The sequence below is a fragment of the Chiloscyllium plagiosum genome, unplaced genomic scaffold, assembly GCF_037043375.1.
Source record: "Chiloscyllium plagiosum isolate Xiang-an unplaced genomic scaffold, Cpla_swu_hap1 HiC_scaffold_2, whole genome shotgun sequence".
Taxonomy (NCBI): domain Eukaryota; kingdom Metazoa; phylum Chordata; class Chondrichthyes; order Orectolobiformes; family Hemiscylliidae; genus Chiloscyllium; species Chiloscyllium plagiosum.
In genome coordinates this window covers 45,141,629-45,154,554 of record NW_028270140.1, presented here as the reverse complement: position 1 = coordinate 45,154,554, position 12,926 = coordinate 45,141,629, and the positions used below count along the sequence as shown (strand labels likewise).

The following is a 12,926-nucleotide window of genomic DNA, read 5'->3' as shown; positions in this document are numbered from 1 at the left end:
CTAACCCGATTGCCAGGATGACCACCATATTCTTCATTGCAGTTCACAAGTGATCAGCTTCAGCCTCTCTGACTGATCAAAAAGTGCTCCACTTGCTCTCCAGCAATTCTGCTGTACAAATTGGCTGATTTAATTTCTCTTCCAGTTTCAAATACCAGCTTGACTGGATTTCTCTTTTGATTCTGGGTATTTCACTATTTCTTCACTCACCCTAACTTTTATATTTATCCCTTCCTTCTTCATTATTTTGCTCACTTTCTGTGACTCATTACAGTTTTCCATTAACTTCTGTGCTTTTTCTAATGATTAGGACTTTTTTGACAACATTCCAAATCTGTGATGTCTGAACAACTCTTAACAATGAGTCTTTCTTAGCTTAATGTTTAGTCTCAGTTACTGTTTATAAGTCGATATCTAACAGCTCGTACATTAACCAATTGTGGCAAAACCTGTTGATGCTCTGAATTACTGGGAAGTCCTGAAATGTATCTACAGTCCTTTCTGATATTATGCATGTTTTGTCAATGCGAATTGGCAGTAACACGACTGATGAATAGATAAACGCTGTTTGTAAAATGCAAACTTTCGCATACATGTGTTAGCTATTATGCAATTCCATCCCCACCACTTTAAGTGTCGTGGTGCATGAATACGACGCTTACACCAACAGAGTCTCTGCATCAACATTACATGTTCAGTTGACTCGCTTTTTTTTGTAGTGAGGTGTTTTTTAACAGGTACTCTGTAATTTTGGGGTTGTTTTGCAAATTTTGCGGTCTTAACCATAAATAACAAAAATGTTTATAAGAAGCATCCTGGTGATAAAATCGCAGATAGTGAGCGTAAAAGGAAGGTTATAACACTTGAAGAGAAGCTAGATGTTATAAAGCGTTTTGAACTTAATGAAAGAACGGATGATATCATTTCTGCAACAGGAATAAAGTAGGTTACATTATGCATCATTAGAGACAATGCAGAAGGAAATTAAAGCAATTGCAGGAACAAGCCTGAATGCTGGCAAATCTGTGAGATCACGGCGAAAGGAACTGGAGGAGATAGAGTGGTTTCTAAGTGTATGGATAGAAGATCAAACAAAAAAGCAATCTGGGACCAGCTTTTACACCATAAAGGAGAAAGCCTTATCAATTTATGAAGACCTAGAGAAAAAGGTTGAAAATCCTGCAGATATGCCTGCCTTTAGTTCGAGTAGAGGCTGGTTTGCTGATTTTAAGAACCTCTGGGCATTTCATCATGTAAAGTTATGTGGCAAAGCAGCCAGTGCAGACGAGCAAAGTGCAATGATATTTCCTCCAATAGTGAAAAAAATTGATTGAGGAAGAAGGTTACAACTTAGATCAAATTTTCAATTTGGAAGAGATAGGTTTATATTGGAAGCGAATGCCACCATTTCTAAGACTAAAGCACACACTCCAGGCTTTAAGGTTGCAAAGAATCATGTGACTGTGCTACTGGGTGCCAATGCTAGTGGAAACGTAAAGCTTAAGCTTGTGCTGGTGCACCACTCTGCCAACATGAGACTTAAGTCTACTCTCGGTGCTTACTTTACGTCAACTAAAAGAGGATGGAGAACAGGCAAATTCTTTCTGACCTTTATATTGATATTTTTCAAAAATTTGTTAAGAAATTACTTGAAGAGAAAAGATTTGGATTTCATGATTCTCCTCATTCTGGACAAGGCGCAAACCATCCTCCCACCATTGCTGAGCTTTCTGAAAACATCAAACAGCTATTTCTGCCTTCAAACACAACCTCTCTCCTTTAATCCATGGATCAGGGTGTAATAGCAGTTTTTAAAGCTCATTATTTAAGGCTCACATTTAAGAAGCTGATTGCAGCTACTGAGAGGGATAATAAGGACAGTATTTTTCTATTTTGGAAGAGCTATAACATCAAGAATGCTATTGACATTATTGTAGAGGTATAAATTATGTCATTAAGGACTGCTTGCATGCAGTTTGGTGGAAGCTTCTCCCAGATTTTATTCATGATTTTAAAGGCTCTGATGAGCCTTCAGATGAGCTACCAAGAAATAAGAAAATTGTGTTGCTCTTGCAAAGCAATTTGGATTTGAAGGAGATTACACGGAATATTGGGAGGACTAACCATTTGGATACAGAACTGGCTCAAAGGTAGAAAAAGGAGGGTGGTGGTGGAATATGTTATGGACCAGGCCAGAACCTCCCCCCTCCCAAAAAAACACATTTTAAGAAGGTAGCCCATACCCTAACCTTTCAAGTTGTTTCAGGCAGACATAAGATGAATATCTCAGGATTGATGCAGCTGGTCAAACCACCTGGTTTCAAGTAAAACAGAATGTATTTACACGCCACTGAAGGAAACACAAACAAAAGAAAACAGAAGTTAGAATAACAGCGATTTGAAAACCCAACCGACATGATATCCTCACAACCTAACAAAGAGGTGTTCTGATTTCCTGCAACATCCCATAAACACATGACTTGGCAAAAAGGTAAATTTAAATACAAGTTCTTACAGGAGAGAGAGAGATGGTGGAGTGAATCAGCTCGGGATAATTTCCTGAAGCAAGGAACCTCTTTTTCCTCCGGCAGCTTCTCTGGATCCCCAGCTAAAACTAAGCTAAACGAGATTAATCCCTGAATTGGGAGAACTGGCCACTCCCTTTTCATTGTACAAGCGTTTTTAAAAAACCTAAAAGCCCTTTTCCCTGATTGTTGTCATCGGCAGTATCTGTTAGCCGTAATCAAAGTGGCCTTATTCCAGTCAAATTGGAACCTCTGCCTTTTACAAACCCTGTTGAAAAAAAGCAAGGGCAACAAAACCTTGTTGCCTTTCAGACTGGAGGCCTGTGAACAGTGGTGTGCCACAAGGATCGGTGTTGGGTCCACTGCTTTTTGTCATTTATAAAATTGATTTGGATGTGATCATAGGAAGGCGAGTTAGTAAGTTTGCAGATACGCCAAAATTGGAGGTGCAGTAAAGAAGGTTACCTCAGAGTACAACTGGATCTTGATCAGATGAGTCAATGGGCTGAGGAGTAGCAGATGAAGTTTAATTGAGATAAATGTGAGGTGCTGCATTTTGGAAAGGCAAATCCGGGTAGGACTTATACACTTTGTGGGAAGGTCCTGGGGAGTGTTGCTGAACAAAGAGACCTTGGAGTGCAAGTTGATAATTCCTTGGAAATGGAGTCATCGTTAGATAGGATAGTGAAGGCGGCTTTTGGTATGCTTTCTTTTATTGGTCAGACCATTGAGTATAAGAGTTGGGAGGTCATGTTGTGGCTGTACTGGACATTGGTTCGGCCACATTTCAAATATTGTGTGCAATTCTGGTCTCCCTGCTATGGAAAGGATGTTGTGAAACTTGAAAAGGGTTCAGAAAAGATTTACTAGGATTTTGCCAGTGTTGGAGGGTCTGAGCTATGGGGAGAGGTTGAATAGGCTGGGGCTATTTTCGCAAGAGCCTCGGAGGCTGAGAGGTGACCTTAGATGTTTATAAAATCATGAGGGACATGGCTGGAGTAAACATACAAGGTCTTTTCCTTGGAGTGGGGGAGTCCAGAATAAGAGGGCATAGGTTTAAAGGTAAGACGGGAAAAATTTAAAAGGGACATAAGGGGCAACATTTTCACGCAGAGGGTGGTGCATGTATGAAAAGAGCTGCCACAGAAAATAGCAGAGGCTGGTATAATTACCATGTTGAAAAGGTATCAAGATGGGTAATGCTATAGTCTGAAAAAAAAAAAGGACAGCATGGTAGCACAGTGGTTAGCACTGCTGCCTCACAGCACCAGAGACCTGGGTTCAATTCCCGCCTCAGGCGACTGTCTGTGTGGAGTTTGCACATTCTCCCTGTGTCTGCGTGGGTTTCCTCCAGGTGCTCCGGTTTCCTCCCACAGTCCAAAAATATGCAGGTTAGGTGAATTGGCCATGTTAAATTGCCTGTAGTGTTAGGGGCAGAGGTAAATGTAGGGGAATGGGTCTAGGTGGGCTGCGCTTCGGCGGGTCGGTGTGGACTTGTTGTGCCGAAGGGCCTGTTTCCATACTGTAAGTAATCTAATCTAATCTAAAAAAAAGTGCTGGCAAATGGGACTGGATTAGTTTAGGATGTTTGGTTGGCACACACATGTTGGACCAAACACTCTATTTCCATGTTGTACAAGTCCAGGACTCTATGACTAAGTGGAGAGTAAAGATGTTGAAGAGCTGATGGAGTCCCATTGTGAAGACTACTCTACAGTTGATCTACTTTAACTTGTTGCTGAGGGAGAAATGGAAGCTGGAGTTGAAGATGAAGTCCAGGATGCAGCACTGCAAGAGCTTTCCACTTCTCCTTTGCCTTCTATCCTGACGGAAGTTGAGAAGCATAATGATTACAATGCAGAACACAGCAGGGTAGCAGCTGGTGGAATAAGGTTTTATTTGGCACCCTATGAACAGCTTCTTTATGAAAGAAGAAAAATGGCAAAGCAGAAAAAACTAAACGTCTTCTCGTCAGAAGACAATGAACCACAGCCATCCAATTCTGAAGTTATTTTTCTTCCGAACTGTGCAACCACAACTGCGCCTGAAACTGATCATGACCCTTAGCCTCTGCCTTAATAATGCAGCAATCTCAAAACCACCCTTTTCCCCCATCAAGTAATTTTAAAAGTTTTTCAAGGTAAAGTGTTTTACTTTATTATTCCATTATAAGATAAGAACGTATTCACATTTATTTAAACTGTGGTATCTTTAGTGTTAGGCTAACTACTATATTTGTTTCAATTTTGAGTATAATATTTTTGGTGGTCTGACCCAATCCTATGTTTTTTCCCATAAGCCCTGTTATTTTTACTGCTCAATTTTCTATCGCGCAAAGTTGCACAAGAATGCAACTGTCACATTATAGCAGAAAGGACTGTATATAGTTTTTGCTAGAGCTTTCAATATTTTGCATTAATGTTTCAGTTCATAACAAGAGTGGCTTTGTTTCAACACTATTCATGAAAAAGGTTGAGTCCTGACGGACATACCAGCCAGATTGGTTATGTGGTAACTGGCTAAAATGGATTTGATTGATTGTTGTCACATGTACCTAAGTACTGTGAAAAGTTGTTTCATGGACATAGCAAACCAGGTCATACGGACCATGGGGTGCTTATTCAGAGCAAGGCATACAAGGTTACAGCTGCACAGGATGTGCACTAAGCAAGATCAACACTAGAGCACTGAGTACACGAGTTGGGAGGTCATGTTGTGTCTGTACAGGTCATTGGCTAGGCCACTTTTGGAATATTGTGTGCAATTCTGGTCTCCCTCCGATTGGAAGATGTTGTGAAACTTGAATTGGTTCAGAAAAGATTTAGAAGGATATTGCCAGGATTTGAGCTATAGGGAGAGGCTGAATGGGCTATAGCAGTTTTCACTGGAGCATCGGAAGCGGAGGGATGACCTTCTAGAGGTTTATAAAATCATGAAGGTATGACTAGGGTATATATTATATATATGTCTTTTCCCTGGGTTGGGAGAGTCCAGAACTACAGGGCATAGGTTTAGGGAGAGAGGGGAAAAATTTAAAAGAGACTTTTTCATGCAGAGGGTGGTATGTGCATGGAATGAGCTGCAAGACAAAGTGGTGGAGACTGGTATAATTAAAACATTTAAAAGGCATCTGGATGGTTATATGAATAGGAAGGATTTAGAGGGATATGGGCCAAGTGCTGGCAAATGGACTAGATGAGGTTAAGATATCTGGTTGGCATGGTTGAGTTAGACCGACGGTATGCTTCTGTGCTATACATCTCTTTGATTCTGAAACTATTTAAAATTAGAGAGCTCCATTCAGTAGTTTAATAACAACAGTGAAGAAGCTGCTCTTGAATCTGTTGGTGTGTGTTCAAGATTCACTATCTTCGGAAGGAGGTTGGAAGATAGCATTGGGATCTTTGATGATGATGGCAGACTTTTCGTGGCAATGAGAAGTGTAAATGGAGTCCATGGATGGGAGTCTGGCTTCCATGATCATCTGGGCTGTGCACACAACTTCTAGTTTCTCATGGCCCTGGGCAGAGCAGTTGCCATACCAGGCTATTATGTACCCCGACAGTATAATTTCTGTGGTGCATTTGTAAAAGTTAGCGAGGGTCTTTATGGACATGCTGAATTTCCTAAGCCACCTGAAGAAGAAGAGGCATTGCTGTGCCTTTTTGACCATTGTATCTATGTGGAAGGTGCAGGACAGATTGTTGGTTATCGTCATTCCTAGGAACTTGATGCTCCCAACCCTCTCCACCTCACCAACACAAAGAATAATTCATTTTTAAAAACCTGCCTGTTTTAGATTGTTGATTCATTTATTCGTAGGAGGGAATGTGCCTGTGGAAGCACACTGACTTCACATTGACAAGGATCTCCATTATATTGTGTGACAATCTCATCGGGCTGAATGCTATAATTTCAAAACAGATTCAGCAGCTCAAACTGGGAGGCCGTGAGGTGCTGTGAACCACACTCAGCAGCAGAATCGTATGCCACCACCACCTATACCTTCATGTCACAATATATTCCCCACATTTTCATCATTGTAGTTAAACAGGGTTCAAGTATGAGGTGCTTGGAATATCTTCAGACATGTATATTTGTTCATTCTGTCAGTGATGCCCACATCCCTTGACAAGATCAACATTTCTTGCACGTTCCCAATTGCCCACAAACTGAGTGGCTTGTTGGTGTTTGCAGAGGGCAGTTAAGAGTGTAGAGTCACCTGCAGGCCAGACAATTTCCTCACCTAAAGAAAAGTAATGAATCAGATGAGTTTTAGAACAATGATGGTTGTCAATGTCGCCATCTTGGATTTATCAATATTTTGGATATATCAATATTTTGGATTAATATTTTGGATTTATCAATAGAGATTTCATCAACCACTATGGTGGGATTTAAACCTACATCCACAGAGCATTAGCACTCTGTAATTCCTAACAGCATGCACATTCACAAATCCAGTCATGCCACCATTTTGACACTATAATACTTAGGTGCCAACCCAGTGATCCTGCAACACAGCACTACATGCATGTTGAACCATGGAAGCAGCATTGTATAAATAAAGTTAATCAATCCTGCTGCTAAAAGAACTCCACTTAATGTAGTATAGTTATGAATGATAGTGGATAATTAATCAATTAGATGAGATTCCCTACAGTGTGGAAACAGGCCCTTCAGCCAACCAGTCCACACAAACCCTCCAAAGAGTAACCCGCCCAGACCGACCTCTCTGACTAATGCGCCTAACACAATGAGCAATTTAGAATGGCCAATTCACCTGACCTGCACATCTTTGGACGGTGGGAGGAAAGTGGATCTCACAAAGGAAACCCACGCAGACATGGGGAGAATGTGCAAACTACACACAGACAGTCGTACGAGGCTGGCATTGAACTTGGGAACCTGGTGCGGTCAGGCAGCAGTGCTAACCACTGAGCCACTGTGCTGCCCTAATCAGACAAAGTCATGTCTCTGTAAAAATCCCCAACTTCAATGATAGGAAAGCCTATCAAATCAGTACAAAAGATAAGGCTGAGGCTCATGCAATCACCCTCAAGGTGAAGTGCAGAGTGTAACCGCACTCAAGGTGAAGTGCGGAGTGTAACCGCCCTCAAGGTGAAGTGTGGAGTGTAACCAGCCTCAAGGTGAAGTGCGGAGTGTAACTGCCCTCAAGGTTAAGTGCAGAGTGTAACCGCCCTCAAGGTGAAGTGCAGAGTGTAACCAGCCTCAAGGTGGAGTGTGGAGTGTAACCAGCCTCAAGGTGAAGTGCGGAGTGTAACTGCCCTCAAGGTGAAGTGCAGAGAATAACCGCCCTCAAGGTGAAGTGCAGAGTGTAACCAGCCTCAAGGTGAAGTGCGGAGTGTAACCGCCCTCAAGGTGAAGTGTGGAGTGTAACCGCCCTCAAGGTGAAGTGCAGAGTGTAACCAGCCTCAAGGTGAAGTGCGGAGTGTAACCGCCCTCAAGGTGAAGTGTGGAGTGTAACCAGCCTCAAGGTGGACTGCGGAGTGTAACCGCCCTCAAGGTGGAGTGCAGAGTGTAACCACCCTCAAGGTGAAGTGCAGAGTGTAACCAGCCTCAAGGTGGAGTGTGGAGTGTAACCAGCCTCAAGGTGGAGTGTGGAGTGTAACCAGCCTCAAGGTGAAGTGCAGAGAGTAACCGCCCTCAAGGTGAAGTGCGGAGTGTAACCGCCCTCAAGGTGGAGTGCGGAGTGTAACCGCCCTCAAGGTGAAGTGCGGAGTGTAACCAGCCTCAAGGTGAAGTGTGGAGTGTAACCAGCCTCAAGGTGGAGTGCGGAGTGGAACCGCCCTCAAGGTGAAGTGCAGAGTGTAACCAGCCTCAAGGTGAAGTGTGGAGTGTAACCGCCCTCATGGTGAAGTGCGGAGTGTAACCGCCCTCAAGGTGAAGTGCGGAGTGTAACCGCCCTCAAGGTGAAGTGCGGAGTGTAACCGCCCTCAAGGTGAAGTGCAGAGTGTAACCGCCCTCAAAGTGAGGTGCAGAGTGTAAGCGCCCTCAAGGTGAAGTGCGGAGTGTAACCGCCCTCAAGGTGGACTGCGGAGTGTAACCGCCCTCAAGGTGAAGTGCAGAGTGTAACCAGCCTCAAGGTGAAGTGTGGAGTGTAACCGCCCTCAAGGTGAAGTGCAGAGTGTAACCAGCCTCAAGGTGAAGTGTGGAGTGTAACCGCCCTCATGGTGAAGTGCGGAGTGTAACCGCCCTCAAGGTGAAGTGCGGAGTGTAACCGCCCTCAAGGTGAAGTGTGGAGTGTAACCGCCCTCATGGTGAAGTGCGGAGTGTAACCGCCCTCAAGGTGAAGTGCAGAGTGTAACCGCCCTCATGGTGAAGTGCGGAGTGTAACCGCCCTCAAGGTGAAGTGCGGAGTGTCACCGCCCTCAAGGTGAAGTGCGGAGTGTAACCGCCCTCAAGGTGAAGTGTGGAGTGTAACCGCCCTCATGGTGAAGTGCGGAGTGTAACCGCCCTCATGGTGAAGTGCGGAGTGTCACCGCCCTCAAGGTGAAGTGTGGAGTGTAACCAGCCTCAAGGTGAAGTGCGGAGTGTAACCGCCCTCAAGGTGGAGTACGGAGTGTAACCGCCCTCAAGGTGGAGTGTGGAGTGTAACCAGCCTCAAGGTGGAGTGTGGAGTGTAACCGCACTCAAGGTGAAGTGCGGAGTGTAACCGCCCTCAAGGTGAAGTGCGGAGTGTAACCAGCCTCAAGGTGGAGTGTGGAGTGTAACCGCACTCAAGGTGAAGTGCGGAGTGTAACCGCCCTCAAGGTGAAGTGCGGAGTGTAACCAGCCTCAAGGTGGAGTGTGGAGTGTAACCGCACTCAAGGTGAAGTGCGGAGTGTAACTGCCCTCAAGGTGGAGAGCGGAGTGTAACCGCCCTCATGGTGAAGTGCGGAGTGTAACCGCCCTCAAGGTGAAGTGCAGAGTGTAACCAGCCTCAAGGTGAAGTGTGGAGTGTAACCGCCCTCAAGGTGGAGAGCGGAGTGTAACCAGCCTCAAGGTGAAGTGTGGAGTGTAACCGCCCTCAAGGTGGAGAGCGGAGTGTAACCGCCCTCAAGGTGGAGAGCGGAGTGTAACCGCCTTCAAGGTGGAGTGCGGAGTGTAACTGCCCTGAAGGTGAAGTGCGGAGTGTAACCGCCCTCAAGGTGAAGTGTGGAGTGTAACCAGCCTCAAGGTGGAGTGCGGAGTGTAACTGCCCTCAAGGTGAAGTGCGGAGTGTAACCGCCCTCAAGGTGAAGTGCGGAGTGTAACCGCCCTCAAGGTGGAGTGCGGAGTGTAACCGCCCTCAAAGTGGAGTGCGGAGTGCAACCGCCCTCAAGGTGAAGTGCGGAGTGTAACCGCCCTCAAAGTGAAGTGCAGAGTGTAACCGCCCTCAAGGTGGAGTGCGGAGTGTAACCGCCCTCAAAGTGGAGTGCAGAGTGTAACCGCCCTCAAGGTGGAGTGCGGAGTGTAACCGCCCTCAAGGTGAAGTGCGGAGTGTAACCGCCCTCAAGGTGAAGTGCGGAGTGTAACCGCCCTCAAAGTGAGGTGCAGAGTGTAAGCGCCCTCAAGGTGAAGTGCGGAGTGTAACCGCCCTCAAGGTGGAGTGCGGAGTGTAACCGCCCTCAAGGTGAAGTGCAGAGTGTAACCAGCCTCAAGGTGAAGTGTGGAGTGTAACCGCCCTCATGGTGAAGTGCGGAGTGTAACCGCCCTCAAGGTGAAGTGCGGAGTGTAACCGCCCTCAAGGTGAAGTGTGGAGTGTAACCGCCCTCATGGTGAAGTGCGGAGTGTAACCGCCCTCAAGGTGAAGTGCAGAGTGTAACCGCCCTCATGGTGAAGTGCGGAGTGTAACCGCCCTCAAGGTGAAGTGCGGAGTGTCACCGCCCTCAAGGTGAAGTGCGGAGTGTAACCGCCCTCAAGGTGAAGTGTGGAGTGTAACCGCCCTCATGGTGAAGTGCGGAGTGTAACCGCCCTCATGGTGAAGTGCGGAGTGTCACCGCCCTCAAGGTGAAGTGTGGAGTGTAACCAGCCTCAAGGTGAAGTGCGGAGTGTAACCGCCCTCAAGGTGGAGTACGGAGTGTAACCGCCCTCAAGGTGGAGTGTGGAGTGTAACCAGCCTCAAGGTGGAGTGTGGAGTGTAACCGCACTCAAGGTGAAGTGCGGAGTGTAACCGCCCTCAAGGTGAAGTGCGGAGTGTAACCAGCCTCAAGGTGGAGTGTGGAGTGTAACCGCACTCAAGGTGAAGTGCGGAGTGTAACCGCCCTCAAGGTGAAGTGCGGAGTGTAACCAGCCTCAAGGTGGAGTGTGGAGTGTAACCGCACTCAAGGTGAAGTGCGGAGTGTAAGCGCCCTCAAGGTGGAGAGCGGAGTGTAACCGCCCTCATGGTGAAGTGCGGAGTGTAACCGCCCTCAAGGTGGAGAGCGGAGTGTAACCAGCCTCAAGGTGAAGTGCGGAGTGTAACCGCCTTCAAGGTGGAGTGCGGAGTGTAACTGCCCTGAAGGTGAAGTGCGGAGTGTAACCGCCCTCAAGGTGAAGTGTGGAGTGTAACCAGCCTCAAGGTGGAGTGCGGAGTGTAACTGCCCTCAAGGTGAAGTGCGGAGTGTAACCGCCCTCAAGGTGAAGTGCGGAGTGTAACCGCCCTCAAGGTGGAGTGCGGAGTGTAACCGCCCTCAAAGTGGAGTGCGGAGTGCAACCGCCCTCAAGGTGAAGTGCGGAGTGTAACCGCCCTCAAGGTGAAGTGCAGAGTGTAACCGCCCTCAAGGTGGAGTGCGGAGTGTAACCGCCCTCAAGGTGAAGTGCAGAGTGTAACTGCCCTCAAGGTGAAGTGCGGAGTGTAACCGCCCTCAAGGTGAAGTGCGGAGTGTAACCGCCCTCAAGGTGGAGTGCGGAGTGTAACCGCCCTCAAAGTGGAGTGCGGAGTGCAACCGCCCTCAAGGTGAAGTGCGGAGTGTAACCGCCCTCAAGGTGAAGTGCGGAGTGTAACCGCCCTCAAAGTGGAGTGCAGAGTGTAACCGCCCTCAAGGTGGAGTGCGGAGTGCAACCGCCATCAAGGTGAAGTGCGGAGTGTAACCGCCCTCAAGGTGGAGTGCGGAGTGTAACCGCCCTCAAGGTGAAGTGCAGAGTGTAACCGCCCTCAAGGTGAAGTGCGGATTGTAACCGCCCTCAAGGTGGAGTGCGGAATGTAACCAGCCTCAAGTTGAAGTGTGGAGTGTAACCGCCCTCAAGGTGGAGTGCGGAGTGTAACCGCCCTCAAGGTGAAGTGCAGAGTGTAACCGCCCTCAAGGTGAAGTGCGGAGTGTAACCGCCCTCAAGGTGGAGTGCGGAATGTAACCAGCCTCAAGTTGAAGTGTGGAGTGTAACCAGCCTCAAGGTGAAGTGCGGAGTGTAACCGCCCTCAAGGTGAAGTGTGGAGTGTAACCGCCCTCAAGGTGGAGTGTGGAGTGTAACCGCCCTCAAGGTGGAGTGCGGAGTGTAACCGCCCTCAAGGCGAAGTCTGGAGTGTAACCGCCCTCCAGGTGGAGTGCGGAGTGTAACCGCCCTCAAGGTGAAGTGTGGAGTGTAACCAGCCTCAAGGTGAAGTGCGGAATGTAACCGCCCTCAAGGTGAAGTGTGGAGTGTAACTGCCCTCAAGGTGAAGTGCGGAGTGTAACCGCCCTCAAGGTGGAGTGTGGAGTGTAACCGCCCTCAAGGTGAAGTGCGGAGTGTAACTGCCCTCAAGGTGAAGCATGGAGTGTAACAAGCCTCAAGGTGAAGTGCGGAGTGTAACTGCCCTCAAGGTGAAGTGTGGAGTGTAACTGCCCTCAAGGTGAAGTGCGGAGTGTAACCGCGCTCAAGGTGGAGTGTGGAGCGTAACAGCCCTCAAGTTGGAGTGTGGAGTGTAACCATCCTCAAGGTGAAGTGCAGAGTGTAACCGCCCTCAAGGTGAAGTGTGGAGTGTAACCGCCCTCAAGGTGAAGTGCAGAGTGTAACCAGCCTCAAGGTGAAGTGTGGAGTGTCACCGCCCTCAAGGTGGAGTGCGGAGTGTAACCGCCCTCAAGGTGAAGTGCAGAGTGTAACCGCCCTCAAGGTGGAGTGCGGAGTGTAACCGCCATCAAGGTGAAGTGCGGAGTGTAACCGCCCTCAAGGTGGAGTGCGGAATGTAACCAGCCTCAAGGTGAAGTGTGGAGTGTAACCAGCCTCAAGGTGAAGTGCGGAGTGTAACCGCCCTCAAGGTGAAGTGTGGAGTGTAACCGCCCTCAAGGTGGAGTGTGGAGTGTAACCGCCCTCAAGGTGGAGTGCGGAGTGTAACCGCCCTCAAGGTGAAGTGTGGAGTGTAACCAGCCTCAAGGTGAAGTGCGGAATGTAACCGCCCTCAAGGTGAAGTGTGGAGTGTAACTGCCCTCAAGGTGAAGTGCGGAGTTTAACCGCCCTCAAGGT

General features: G+C 47.6%; 1 pseudogene; it reads left to right on the top strand.

The window, feature by feature from the left end:
• The first annotated feature begins 760 nt into the window (after window positions 1–760).
• Window positions 761–4,592, top strand: LOC148151875 (putative CENPB DNA-binding domain-containing protein 1; annotated as a pseudogene).
• The last annotated feature ends 8,334 nt before the right edge of the window (window positions 4,593–12,926 follow it).